The 12,458-nt window shown below is 43.0% G+C and overlaps 1 protein-coding gene across 2 annotated transcripts in view; it reads left to right on the forward strand.

The window, feature by feature from the left end:
- Positions 1–12,458, forward strand: part of PAPSS2 (3'-phosphoadenosine 5'-phosphosulfate synthase 2) — a 185,690-nt gene that overhangs the window by 66,246 nt on the left and 106,986 nt on the right. The window lies entirely within an intron of this gene.

Below are 12,458 nucleotides of genomic sequence, written 5' to 3' on the forward strand. Positions count from 1 at the left end.
GTATGCTATCAGTCATAATTATGGTTATGTTAAATTATTGCAGGTCACAGAAATAACCAAATTTCCTTCTCAGTTGTACTCTTTAACTGTGATCATTTAAGTCATTTCCACAGTTAATTGCTTACTTCTGATGCAGTTTCTGGAAACTTCACAAGCAAGCAAAATCCTAGAGCATTGTGTCTTCAAGGAGTTTCATGAAAAGGATGAAAAGAACCCTGGCAAGCACTCTTGAATATGGCTTCTGATAACTTTAGGATAATAACATTTGGACTGGGTAAGAATTCCCAGAATTCTAATGAAGAACCCAACTGGTTTATAAAATTGCTAACCTAAGCAGAATAAAAATTAATTGCATACCAAGAAAATACTTTGCCAGATTTTCATGCTAAATCAATCAGTACTGAAGTTGTTTAAATATGCAATTTGAGTGCATTTCATGCTCCAAATCAAATGATAACTCATCTAATAAACAGTGCTATGCTCCTAAATTGAAGAAACAAAATTGATATTTAAGAGGGTATAAGTTCAGTGTTAAGCATGGACTTAAGGAGAGCCTGGATGGCAAGCTAGACCTTCTTGGTCCTTAAAGCTTCCAATAGTAAAAGCTGTGCATTCCATGACTCATAATGGAAGAAATAAAAATACAAATTACACACACACACACACACACACATAGACACACTGATTATTTTAAACTGCTGAAATAATTTATGACTAATGTTTGCTTTGTCAAACCCAAAATCCTACAAAGATGATAAAAACTTCAGGTACATTTCTGATACTTGATGGCCCATTTAAGCATTTATAAAGGGATTTCATGCGATTGTTATATTCAATGAATGTTTTCTAGTTGTACAGAAGGTTTTCCGTGCAAGAAGATTGATGCTATTACAGCAGCTAAAATGTTATTAGAAATTGTTTTTCTCTCATGGGACATTTCTGGAGAAATCTCTAGTGATAGAGGTACTTGTTTCACTGAACAAGTTGTAATAGTTAAATATGGTATTACAGATACAATAGCAATAAATAAAACTAACTGAATATTGAATTGCCTTGGTCAGAGGTATTGCAGATTGATGACAGTCAGATCCATTTAAAGTGGAAAACATAAGTTGACCCCTTATGCAATAATCACTGGAAGGCTTATGCACTTAATAATAGAAGCTCATTATCTTTTATCACTAAACTCTGATATGACTAAATATGGCAAGACTTTTAATGCATTGTGCCAAAGTATATTTTCACTAGGTAAAGAAAGTTTTTCATGGTCCACTAAGGACAATCAAACCCTTCACAATCTATAATAGAACCTGGAGACTGGGTCTTCTAAGAACATCAGAGAAAATTCCTTTGCCACCCGCACTGCAGCAAAACTTGAGGATCTTGAACCTTGAGTTCACAGCTCAGAAGCTCCTCTCCAGACTCTTGGATCTATATAGCCGTTGGATACCTAAGGTAAAGCTAACCAGGGAAGTTTCTCCCCAGAAACAGACAGCATCTTTGACGTACACAGCTTTTTCCCAAGAGCATGTTTTAAGGCTTCTCTGCTATCACGAGATTCTCATCTCTAAATTTTTTCCTTGCCTATGTCTCTGTGAACAACAGAACTGAAAAGGGGGCCTCTTCTGTGCACTCATGAGGTATACAGTTATTTTTGGAGAATTTCACAGCCAACCTTATAAATAATCTTAGGCCTTGACAGATGGAAGATGAAGGGCCAATGTGAGTGAGAAATTTTAATGGTAACTTTGTTGCTTCATTACCTATCAAAACCAGAACATTGGTCCACTCCTCTTTTTTTTTTTTTTTTTTTTTTTTTTTTGAGACGGAGTCTTGCACTGTCGCCCAGGCTGGAGTGCAGTGACCGGATCTCGGCTCACTGCAAGCTCCGCCTCCCGGGTTCACGCCATTCTCCTGCCTCAGCCTCCCGAGTAGCTGGGACTACAGGCGCCTGCCACCTCGCCCGGCTAGTTTTTTTTTTTTGTATTTTTCAGTAGAGACGGGGTTTCACCCTGTTAGCCAGGATGGTCTCGATCTCCTGACCTCGTGATCCGCCCGTCTCGGCCTCCCAAAGTGCTGGGATTACAGGCTTGAGCCACCGCGCCCGGCCAGGTCCACTCCTCTTAACCTACCCCATAGGTTAAAGAAAACATTGCCAGAGGCCTTCATTCTTTTGGATGAGCATTCTTTTAGGTCTATTTTTCCGTGGTTTAAAGTAAATGAGGCAATGATCAGAAATGTATCCCTCGGCTGGGCGAGATGGCTCACACCTGTAATGCCAGCACTTTGGGAGGCCGAGGTGGGCAAATCCCTTGAGGTCAGGAGTTTGAGATCAGCCTGGCCAACATGATGAAACCCTGTCTCTACTAAAAATACAAAAAAATGACCTGGGCATGGTGGTGCTTGCCTATAGTCCCAGCTACTCAGAAGACTGAGGCAGGAGAATCGCTTGAACCCGGGAGGCAAAGGTTGCAGTGGTCTGAGATTGCGCCACTGCACTCCAGCCTGGGCAACAGAGCAAGACTTCATCTCAAACAAAACAAAACAAAACAAAAAAAGAAATGTATCCCTCATAATAGTCTGTAGATCTGTACAGGAGATTCTACTGCAAAGGCTATGGTTACATAACAGACTTTAAATTCTCTTGTGTATGTTGTACTAAATAATAGAATTACTCTAGATCATCTACTGGCTAAACAGAAGTATCTGTGCAGTTGCTGACACATCTAGTTGCCCATGGGGAAATACATTGGATATTATAGAGACTTGACTTTAGGGAATTAATGAACAGGCTGCTTGGTTGGAATGAATAGACTTTTTATCTAGCTCATTCTTTGGTCTATTTGATTTTAGTTGGTTTAGTTCATGGGAACCCTGGCTAAGGAGCATACTTCAAACTTTTGGTATTACCCTCCTGATAGTTGTAATAGTAGTCTCCCTGGTATGTTGTATTCCCTCAAAAGTTTTAAATAATTGCAAGCAGCCATATGTAAAATGTCAAATGGTCTTTCTTCAACTGGAATGATAAAAACTAAAAGAAATATGAACATGGTGTAACGTAACCTATGAATGATATGCTGAGAGTGGAAACCCAAAATGATAACTGAGAGTGGTGCTAAGGTCGTAAGTTTTGGTTATACTCTCACCTAAATGAGAACCTAACCAAAAGGGGAGAATTTTTAAACAAAATTATGCGAGGCCATTATTTTGGATTGAGCTCATGGACTAGGCCACAACAGACCAGACCAAACCAAAATGGAGTCACTCATGCTAAATGCAACATAATCAAATTGAAATTTTAATGAAGCAGATAGGTCCTAAAACAGGCCAAGTTTCGTTTTTCTTCTGTAAACAGGAGATTGTAGCACAAGAAGGTCCCCTTTACTGTAACCCTTACAAACATAGGCTGAGCACAGTGGCTCACACCTGTAATCTTAGCACTTTGGGAGGCCAAGGTGGGTGGATTGCTTGAGCTCAGGAGTTCAAGACCAGCCTGGGCAACATGGCGAAACCCCATCTGTATTAAAAAACAAAATAAAGATGCCTTTATTCCCACCTTACAAAATCTACCGTTTTGCTATTTCCCAATGGGGTTTGAGACAGCATAAGTATATTTAGCATGGTAGTAGAGTAACATCAATGCCTACAGTTTTGGTCAATCTCTCAAAATTGGGGAATTGCTAAATTAAGTTTAGTCTAAAGCTGCCTACTTACATATTTTAAGTTTGGCCTAAAGGTATCTTCATAGTGAATAAACTGTAACCTAACTGGATGTATTAGTCCATTTTCATACTGCTATGAAGAAATGACTGATGTAATCCCAGCACTTTGGGAGGCCAAGGCAGATCACGAGGTCAGGAGATCGAGACCATCCTGGCTAACATGGTGAAACCCCATCTCTACTAAAAATACAAAAAAATTAGCCAGGCGTGGTGGCGGGCACCTGTAGTCCCAGCTACTCAGGAGGCTGAGGCAGGAGAATGGCATGAACCCAGGAGGTGGAGCTTGCAGTGAGCCAAGATCATGCCACTGCACTCCAGCCTGGGTGACTGAGTGAGACTCCATCTAAAAAAAAAAAAAAGAAAAAGAAAAAAAATTACTGAGACTGGGTAATTTATAAAGAAAAAGAGTTTTAATGGACTCACAGTCCCACATGGCTGGGGAGGCCTCACAATCATGGCAGAAGGTGAAGGAGGAGTGAAAGCACATCTTACATGGTGGCAGGCAAGAGAGCATGTGCAGAGGAACTGCCCTTTATAAAACCGTCAGATTTCATGAGACTTATTCACTATCATGAGAACGGCATGAATGCCTCCAAGATTCAATTACCTCCCACCAGGTCCCTCTCATAGGTCCCTTCTTGACCTCCATTGTGGAACAGTAGACTGATTTCATCTTGATAGTTCGGGTCAGTCACCCCAGTCAACACTGTAACTCCCTTCTTAGCCTGTTGACTTAGAGGCAGGAGGAGCCCAAAGTGGCAAGGTGATAGTCTTAACTTCCAGTTCAGTTGAATCATTGTGTCTTCTGATGGCAACATTCTTCCCTCTGGAACTCAGACCTCTAGGCCTTAGTTGACAGTAGAATATAACGCAGCAGGAACAGGAAGCAAAATTTTGCTAGTGAGTCACTAGGGGTGATGGTGAGCAGTGCCACTTTCACTTCTACCCCTTGATTCCTAGACCCGTGAATCCTGGCTATGGGAGAAATAGTTTCATACATTGAATGCTGATTCAGAGCACACACAGTCTTCTGCAGAACTTTGCCCCAGGCCTGCAAAGTATTGTCACCTAGTTGGTGTTGTGATTGTGACTTCAAAAGGCCATTCTTCCCATTCTATCAAGCCAGCTGCTTCAGGATGATGGGGAATATGGTATGACCAGTGAATGCCACGAGCATGAGCCCACTGCCACACTTCTTCACCTGTGAAGTGAGTTCCTTTTTCAGAGGCAATTGTATGTGGAATACAATGATGGTGGATAAGGCATTCTGTGAGTAATCTTGGCAGAAGCATTGCATGCAGGAAAGGCAAATCCATATCCAGGGTAAGTGTTTATTCCAGTAAGAACAAACTGCTGCCCTGTCCGTGGTGTAAGAGGTCCAGTGTAATCAATCTGCCACCAGGTAACTGGCTGATCACCCCAGAGAATGATGCCATATTGAGGGCTCAGTATTGGTCTCTGCTGCTGGCAGATTGGGCAATCAGTGGTGGCTGTAGCCAGGTCAGCCTTGGTAAGTGGAAGTTCATATTGCTGAGCCCATGCATAACCTCCATCCATTGCCACCATGGCCATTTTGTTCATGAGCCCATTGGGCAATAACAGCGATGGCTGGTGAAAGAGGCTGAGTGGTGTCCACAAAATGGGTCATCCTATCTACTTGATTATTAAAATGCTCCTCTGCTGAGGTCATCCTTTGATGAGCATTCATGTGGGACACAAATATCTTCAGTTTTTGACCCCTCAGAGAGTCCACCCATGTACCTCTTCCCCAGATTTATTTGTTACCAATTTTCCAATTGTGCTCCTTTCAAGCCCCTGACCATCCAGCCTAACCATTGGCTACAGCCCACTAATCAGTATATAATCCCACATCTGGCCATTTCTCCTTCCAAGGAAAGTGCACAACCAGGTGCACTGCTGAAAGTCCTGCCCACTGGGAAGATTTCCCTTCACCTCTGTCCTTCAGGCATGTCCTAGAAAGGGGCTGTAGTGCTACAGCTGTCCACTTTCAGGTGGTGTCTGCATACTGTGCAGTACCACCTGTAAACCAGGCGCTAGTCTTATCTTCCTCTGTCAGCTGATCATAAGGAAATCCCCATGAAGCCATCGGCGCAGCCTGGGAGAGAGAAGGCAGGGTGGCAGAAGTGGGGACCACAGGTATTTGACCCACTTCCTCATATAACTTTCTTGTGCCTTCAGGACCTGCTGAAGCCCAATCTTATATATACCACTTCCATTGTATGACAAAATGCTGTTGTGCATGCCCAACTTTATGGCTAGATGGGTCAGAAAGCACCCAGTTCATGATAGGAAGTTCAGGTCCTAGAGTAGCTTGGTGACTTGTAGTCAAAGGTTCAGTTTCCACCAAAGCCCAGTAACAGGCCAAAAGCTGTCTCGCAAAAGGAAAGTAGTTATCTTCAGAAGATGGTAGGGCCTTGCTCCAAAACCCTAGAGGCCTCTACTGTGTTTCACCTATAGGGCCCTGACAAAGACTCCAAACAGTATCCCTATCTGCCACTGACACCTCAAGCACCATTGGATTTGCTCAGTCATATGGCCCAAGTGGCAGAGCAGCTTGCACAGCAGCCTAGACCTCTTGCAGAGCCTTCATTTGTTCTGGGCCCCACTCAAAACTAGCAGCCTTTTGGGTCACTGAATAAATAGGCCAGAGTAATACACCCAAAATCCAAATATGTCCACTAGGCATTGTACCTCTTTCTTGGTTGTAGGAAGGGACAAATGCAACAATGCATCCTTCACCTTAGAAGGAATATTTCAACAGGCCCCTCACCAGTGGACCCCTAGAAATTTCACTGACATAGAAGGTCCATGAATTTTAGTTGGATTTATTTCCCATATCCTGACGTGAAAGTGTTTCACCAATAAGTCCCAAGTGGTTGCTACTTCTCACTTACTGGGTCCAGTTAGCATAATGTCATGTATGTAATGAACTTATGTGGTATCTTGTGGAAGGGAAAAGTGATCAAAATCTCTGTGAGCAAGATACTGCTGGCCTTGCTGGCTGAAGGCAAATTGCCTCTGGTGGGGCTCATGGAAAGGAGTAAAGAAAAAGGCACTTGCCAAATCAATAGCTTCATACCAGGTACAAGGAGATGTGTTAATTTGCTCATGCAATGAACCACATCTAGTATAGCAGCTGCAATTGGAGTCACCACGTTGTTAAGCTTATGATAGTCCACTGTCATTCTCCAGATCCATATGTCTTCTGCATAGGCCAAATAAAAGAGTTGAGGCAGGGTGCGGTGGCTCACACCTATAATCCCAGCACTTTGGGAGGTGGAGGTGGGGGGATCACGAGGTCAAGAGTTCAACACCAGCATGGCCAACGTGGTGAAACCCCATCTCTACTAAAAATACAAAAATTAGCCGGGCATGGTGGCGTGTGCTTGTAGTCCCAGCTATTTGGGAGGCTGAGGCAGGAGTATCACTTGAACCTGGGAGGCGGAGGTTGCAGTGAACTGAGATCGTGCCACTGCATTCCAGCCTGGGTGACAGAGTGAGACTCCATCTCAAAAAACAAAACAAAGAGTTAAACAAGGATGTTGTGGGGATCACCACCCCTGCATCTTCCAACGCCTTGATGGTGGCACTTACCTCTGCAATCCCTCCAGGATTGTGATTTTTTTTTTATTTACCATTTTTCTAGGTAGAAGCAGCTCTAGTGGCTTCCATTTGGCCTTTCCCACATAATAGCCCTCAACCCACAGGTCAAGAAACCGATGTGGGGAATCTGCCAGCTGCTAATTATGTTGTCTATTCCAATTATGCATTCTGGCACTGGGAAAATGACCACAGGATGAGTCCAGAGACCACTGGACCCACTAAGTCAGACCTGAGCTAAAACTCCATTAATTACTTGACTTCCATGAGCCCCTACTCTAACTGGAGGGCCATAATGACATTTTGGGTCCCCTGGAATCAATGTTAGCTCAGAGCCAGTGTCCAGTAGTCCCTGACCAGGTCTGGTCATTCCCCTTTCCCTGATGCACAGTTACCCTGGTAAAAGGCTAGAGGTTTCCTCAGGGAAGGATGGGAGGAAGATTAACAGTATAAATTGTTGGCAGTGTAGTGGGGTCATTCCTTAGAGAGACACAGCCTCCCCTTCAGTTAAGGGGTTCTGGATCTATAAACTAGCTCAATTCTGAAAATTGATTGAGGGGCTTGGATTCCCTGTTTTTATAATTCAAATTAGTCTTTCATCCACTTGATTTGGAAGTTTTCTGCTTATACCAACTGAGAATGTAGTAGACTTCAGACCAGGCGCAGTGGCTCACTCCTGTAATCCTAGCACTTCGGGAGGCTGAGGCAGGCAGATCACGAGGTCAAGAGATCGAGACCATCCTGGCCAATATGGTGAACCCCTGTCTCTACTAAAAATACAAAAATTAGCCAGGCGTGGTAGCGTGCACCTGTAGTCCCAGCTACTCAGGAAGCTGAGACAGGAGAATCGCTTGAACCTGGGAGGCAGAGGTTGCAGTGAGCCGAGATGGCACCATTGCCCTCCAGCCTGATGACAGGATGAGACTCCTCCTCACAAAAAAAGAAAGAAAGAAAGAAAGAAAGAAAGAATGTAGTAGACTTCCTATTGATTTCACTTCTAGGAATGCCATGATTAATTAGCTAATGCCAGAGCTTTACATGAGTCAGACTATTCTGATTGCTGCTTTGCCTCTGCTGTCCATTACAGTAACTAGGCCCATCTTGCTCTTGACAATTGAGTGCCACCACTTGGTCCCTGCCATCTCAGGATCCAGTTATTCCCATTGCATTTCAGTTTTCCAATTGAGTGACCGCGGTTCCCACTGTAAGATCTGGTATACAGAGAAGAGCAATCACAGAGAGCTCCTCAAGAATGGTGGTACTCCCCTCACAAATTTATTTTGCAAGGTATTGGTGAAGGGTATGTTGTTAGGACCCTCCCAGTGGGGATGAGTAGGTCTAAAGTGACAAATCCACTCTAGCCTTCCAGTCTCCCTAAGCTTTGGATCCTTTCCTCTACATTAAACCAAGGGTGATGAGGCATTTCCAGCCTGCACAGTGGAGGACCATCTTTTGATCCATGTTTCAGCTAAACAAGCAAATAAACTATTAGAAACCTTTTTCTAACTCCCCAAGCTGTAGCATTAAATGCAGAATCTCTGCTTAGTGGGCCCATATTAATAAATCCAGTCTGATCCAACTTTATGTTCCTTTTACCTGTCAATGAAAAGAGTCAAATTCTAGAAAATATTTGAAGAGATTTATTCTGAGCCAAATATGAGTGACCATGGCCCATGACACAGGCCTCAGGAGGTCCTGAGAGCATGTATCTAATATGGTTGGAGTGCAGCTTGGTTTTATACATTTTAGGGAGGCATGAGACATAAAATACATTTAAGAAATACATTGGGTTGGTCCACAAAGGTGGGACAACTCAAAAGTGAGGAAGGGTGGGGGTGTTGGTACACGGCTTTCAGGCCCTAGGTAAATTTAAACATTTTCTGGTTGACGATTGGTTGAGTTTGTCTAAAAAGACCTGGGGTCAATAGAAAATGTTCAGGTTATGATAAAAGATTGTGAAGACCAAGGTTCTTTTGAAATCTTACGGTGGTTGCCCTTAGAGACAATAGATGACAAATGCTTCTCCTATTCAGATCTTTGAAAGGTGTTGACTTTTAGTTAATCTCTTTAGGATTGGGAGGGCCTGGAAGAAAAAGATCTAGTTATGTTAATAGAGATTCTTATAGATGCCAATTTCCCCCCACAAAAGATAGCTTTGCAGGGCCATTTCTTTTTCTTTTTTTTTTTTTTTTTTTTTTTTTTTTGAGACAGAGTCTTGCTCTGTCACCCAGGCTGTAGTGCAGTGGCCGGATCTCAGCTCACTGCAAGCTCCGCCTCCCAGGTTCACGCCATTCTCCTGCCGCAGCCTCCCAAGTAGCTGGGACTATAGGTGCCGCCACCACGCCCGGCTAGTTTTTGGTACTTTTTTAGTAGAGATGGGGTTTCATCGTGTTTGCCAGGATGGTCTCGATATCCTGACCTCGTGATCCGCCTGTCTCGGCCTCCCAAAGTGCTGGGATTACAGGCTTGAGCCACCACGCCCGGCCCGGCCATTTCAAGATATAGCAAAAAAACATGTTTTGGGGTAAAATATTTTTATTTTCTTCCTTGTCTCATGATGTTATGCCAGAGTCAGGTTGGAAAGTAAGTTACCATATATAGGGTTAAATAAAACTCATCTGATGAGAATTTATGGTTTGTAGGGCATGATTCCCCAGACCCCTTAGATAGGAATTTGGGCAAGATAAAAAAAAATGGAGCTTAGTCCTCACACCATTATCCCACACCTTTAATGTCCATTCCCACATGTGTTCTCCAGATTTCTGCTTCTATAAATTAGAAAACTCAAATAGTTCTTTCCTCATGGGTCACACTCTGAACTTCATCTCTAGGGACCTACTGGCACTTGAGTCTAGTTACTGGCATAGAAGAAAAGAGTGGGTATTGGGGCTGGGTCCTGAGGAGAATCAGCATTGTCTTGCCTGGCAACTGCCTCAGGGGGGCCATCACTGTTTCCTCAAGCAATGCAGGATCAATCTTTTCAGACCATTGTAGAAAGGCTGATAGCAGCCTGGGTTGGGGAGGGGATGTTGCCACCACTGTGAGTGGGGAGGCCGTCTTCTCCTCTGGCAAAAAAGGCTTATCAGAATTTAGGAGCTCAGTGCCCCCAGATTCACCAGAGTCCTCCCACACATCCCTGTCCCAAGTTATAGGGTCTCATTCCTTCCCTACCAATGCCCTTGCTTTAACAGTAGACACCTGGTGAGGCTGAGCATGCACCTTTTGCTGTAAGTCTTGTGTCTGATTCTCAGCAATTTCAGCCCTTTGTCTGGAGAAGATAAGACTCTCATCCAGGCAATCATAGTAGATTTGAGGCTAAGTATGTGCTTCTGGGGCCAGAAGATAGAATCCCTGAGCTCATCCTTTTTTTTCAGCACTTGTCCAGGGAACTTAGGAACAACCACCCAACTTCATTATATTCCTTAGTTCTCTGCAAATGTTCTAAGTTATATATAGAGTCACTAAACCCCTCGACTCTGAGGAGCAGTGAATCAGAAGTATAAAATGCATTTATTTTTCACGACTCTAAACCACACCAAGGACTGTCAGTGTTCTCCATACTATTAGAAGTAGAGTCCTTAGCACTTTTAGGTCTAATCAGATTAAAGAGCCAACTCCAGAAACCCCAAAACCAACTAAAGAAATCCATCCTTAAAATGGATGGAAAGGATATGTGTTTGCTAAGCTTTTACCATTTACAGGGTTTTGGTTGAAACTGTAGGAATCTATTTGAAGAACTCAAATTATCCTGGCCAATAGGAAGGTGAGTTTATTTATGATCTGAAAATAATATTTAGTCTATTCTCCATTCTTCTGATGCCAACAAGGAAAGAAATCTGATCAAGAAAATGCCCTGATGTGTGTGGTTTTTTTTTGATATCAAGCTCCTGCCTTTGGACTCTGATATGCGTGTGTGTATACACACACACACACACACACACACACACACAAAGGGAGTTTGTTAGGGAAAACTGGCTCACATGATTACTAGGCAAAGTCCCACAACAGGCCATCTGCAAGCTAGGGAAGAGAGAAGCCAGTAGTGGATCAGTTCAACTCCAACTCAAAAAACATTCTCAACTTGGCTGACTCATTTTAATAGGGACAAAATTTTCACATTCCAACTTGAACAGGGAAGTGGTAACAATTGATTTAGATAGGAGTATCAGAATTTCATTTTGCTAAGGTCTTTTTTGTACTTCTTAATGCAGTAACACTTTAGGATAGAATGAATATTGTTGGTATCACCACATACATGTTCAGCTTATTAGCATGTTATTCAAAACCAGGCAAGCTGATAGTGCTGCCTTCAGTCTGTGGTCAAAGCCTCAAGACCCCCCAGGAAGCCACTAGTCTAAGTCCCAGTCCAAAGACCAAAGGACCTGGAGTCTGATATCCAGGGCACGAGGATCAGAAGGAAGCCGGAAGACTCAGCCAGCAAGGTTATCCCATCTTCTTCTGCCTGCTTTGTTCTAGCCATACTGGCAGCTGATTGTATGGTGACCACTCACATTGAGGATGGGTCTTCCTCTTCCAGTCCACCAACTCAACTGTCAAATCTCTGCTGATAACACCCTCACAGACACACCCAGAAACAATACTTTACCAGCCATCTAGGTATTCTTCAGTCTAATCAAGTTAACACCTAATAACCAGTTCACCATCCTTCTACTACAGGCAATGGCAGGGCTGAAAAGGACTTGTGTTTGCTGAGCTTTTACCATTTACAGAGTTTTGGTTGAAACCGTAGGAATCTATTTAAAGAACTCATTATCCTGGCCAATAGGAGGGAGAGTTTATTTATGATCTGAAAATAATACTTAGTCTATTCTCCATTCTTTTGATACCAACGAGGAAAGAAACCTGGTCAAGAAAATGCTCTGATGTGTGTTTTTCTGCCTTTGGACTCAACTGATATGAAGTTTCTGATTATTCAGCCTGGGCAAGGCTCAAGATATTACTGCAAAAGCATTTTCTCCAATAAAGAGTTTGCTAAGCAAATTGACATTATGAACATGCTTTCATGGACTCATTAACCTACTTTAAAAAACAAGTTGTTTATGAAGTTCACCAGGTGAGCATGTGTGGATAGAGCTAATGAATACAAATACCTTT

Source organism: Macaca thibetana, chromosome 9 (genome assembly GCF_024542745.1).
Source record: "Macaca thibetana thibetana isolate TM-01 chromosome 9, ASM2454274v1, whole genome shotgun sequence".
Taxonomy (NCBI): Eukaryota; Metazoa; Chordata; class Mammalia; order Primates; family Cercopithecidae; genus Macaca; species Macaca thibetana.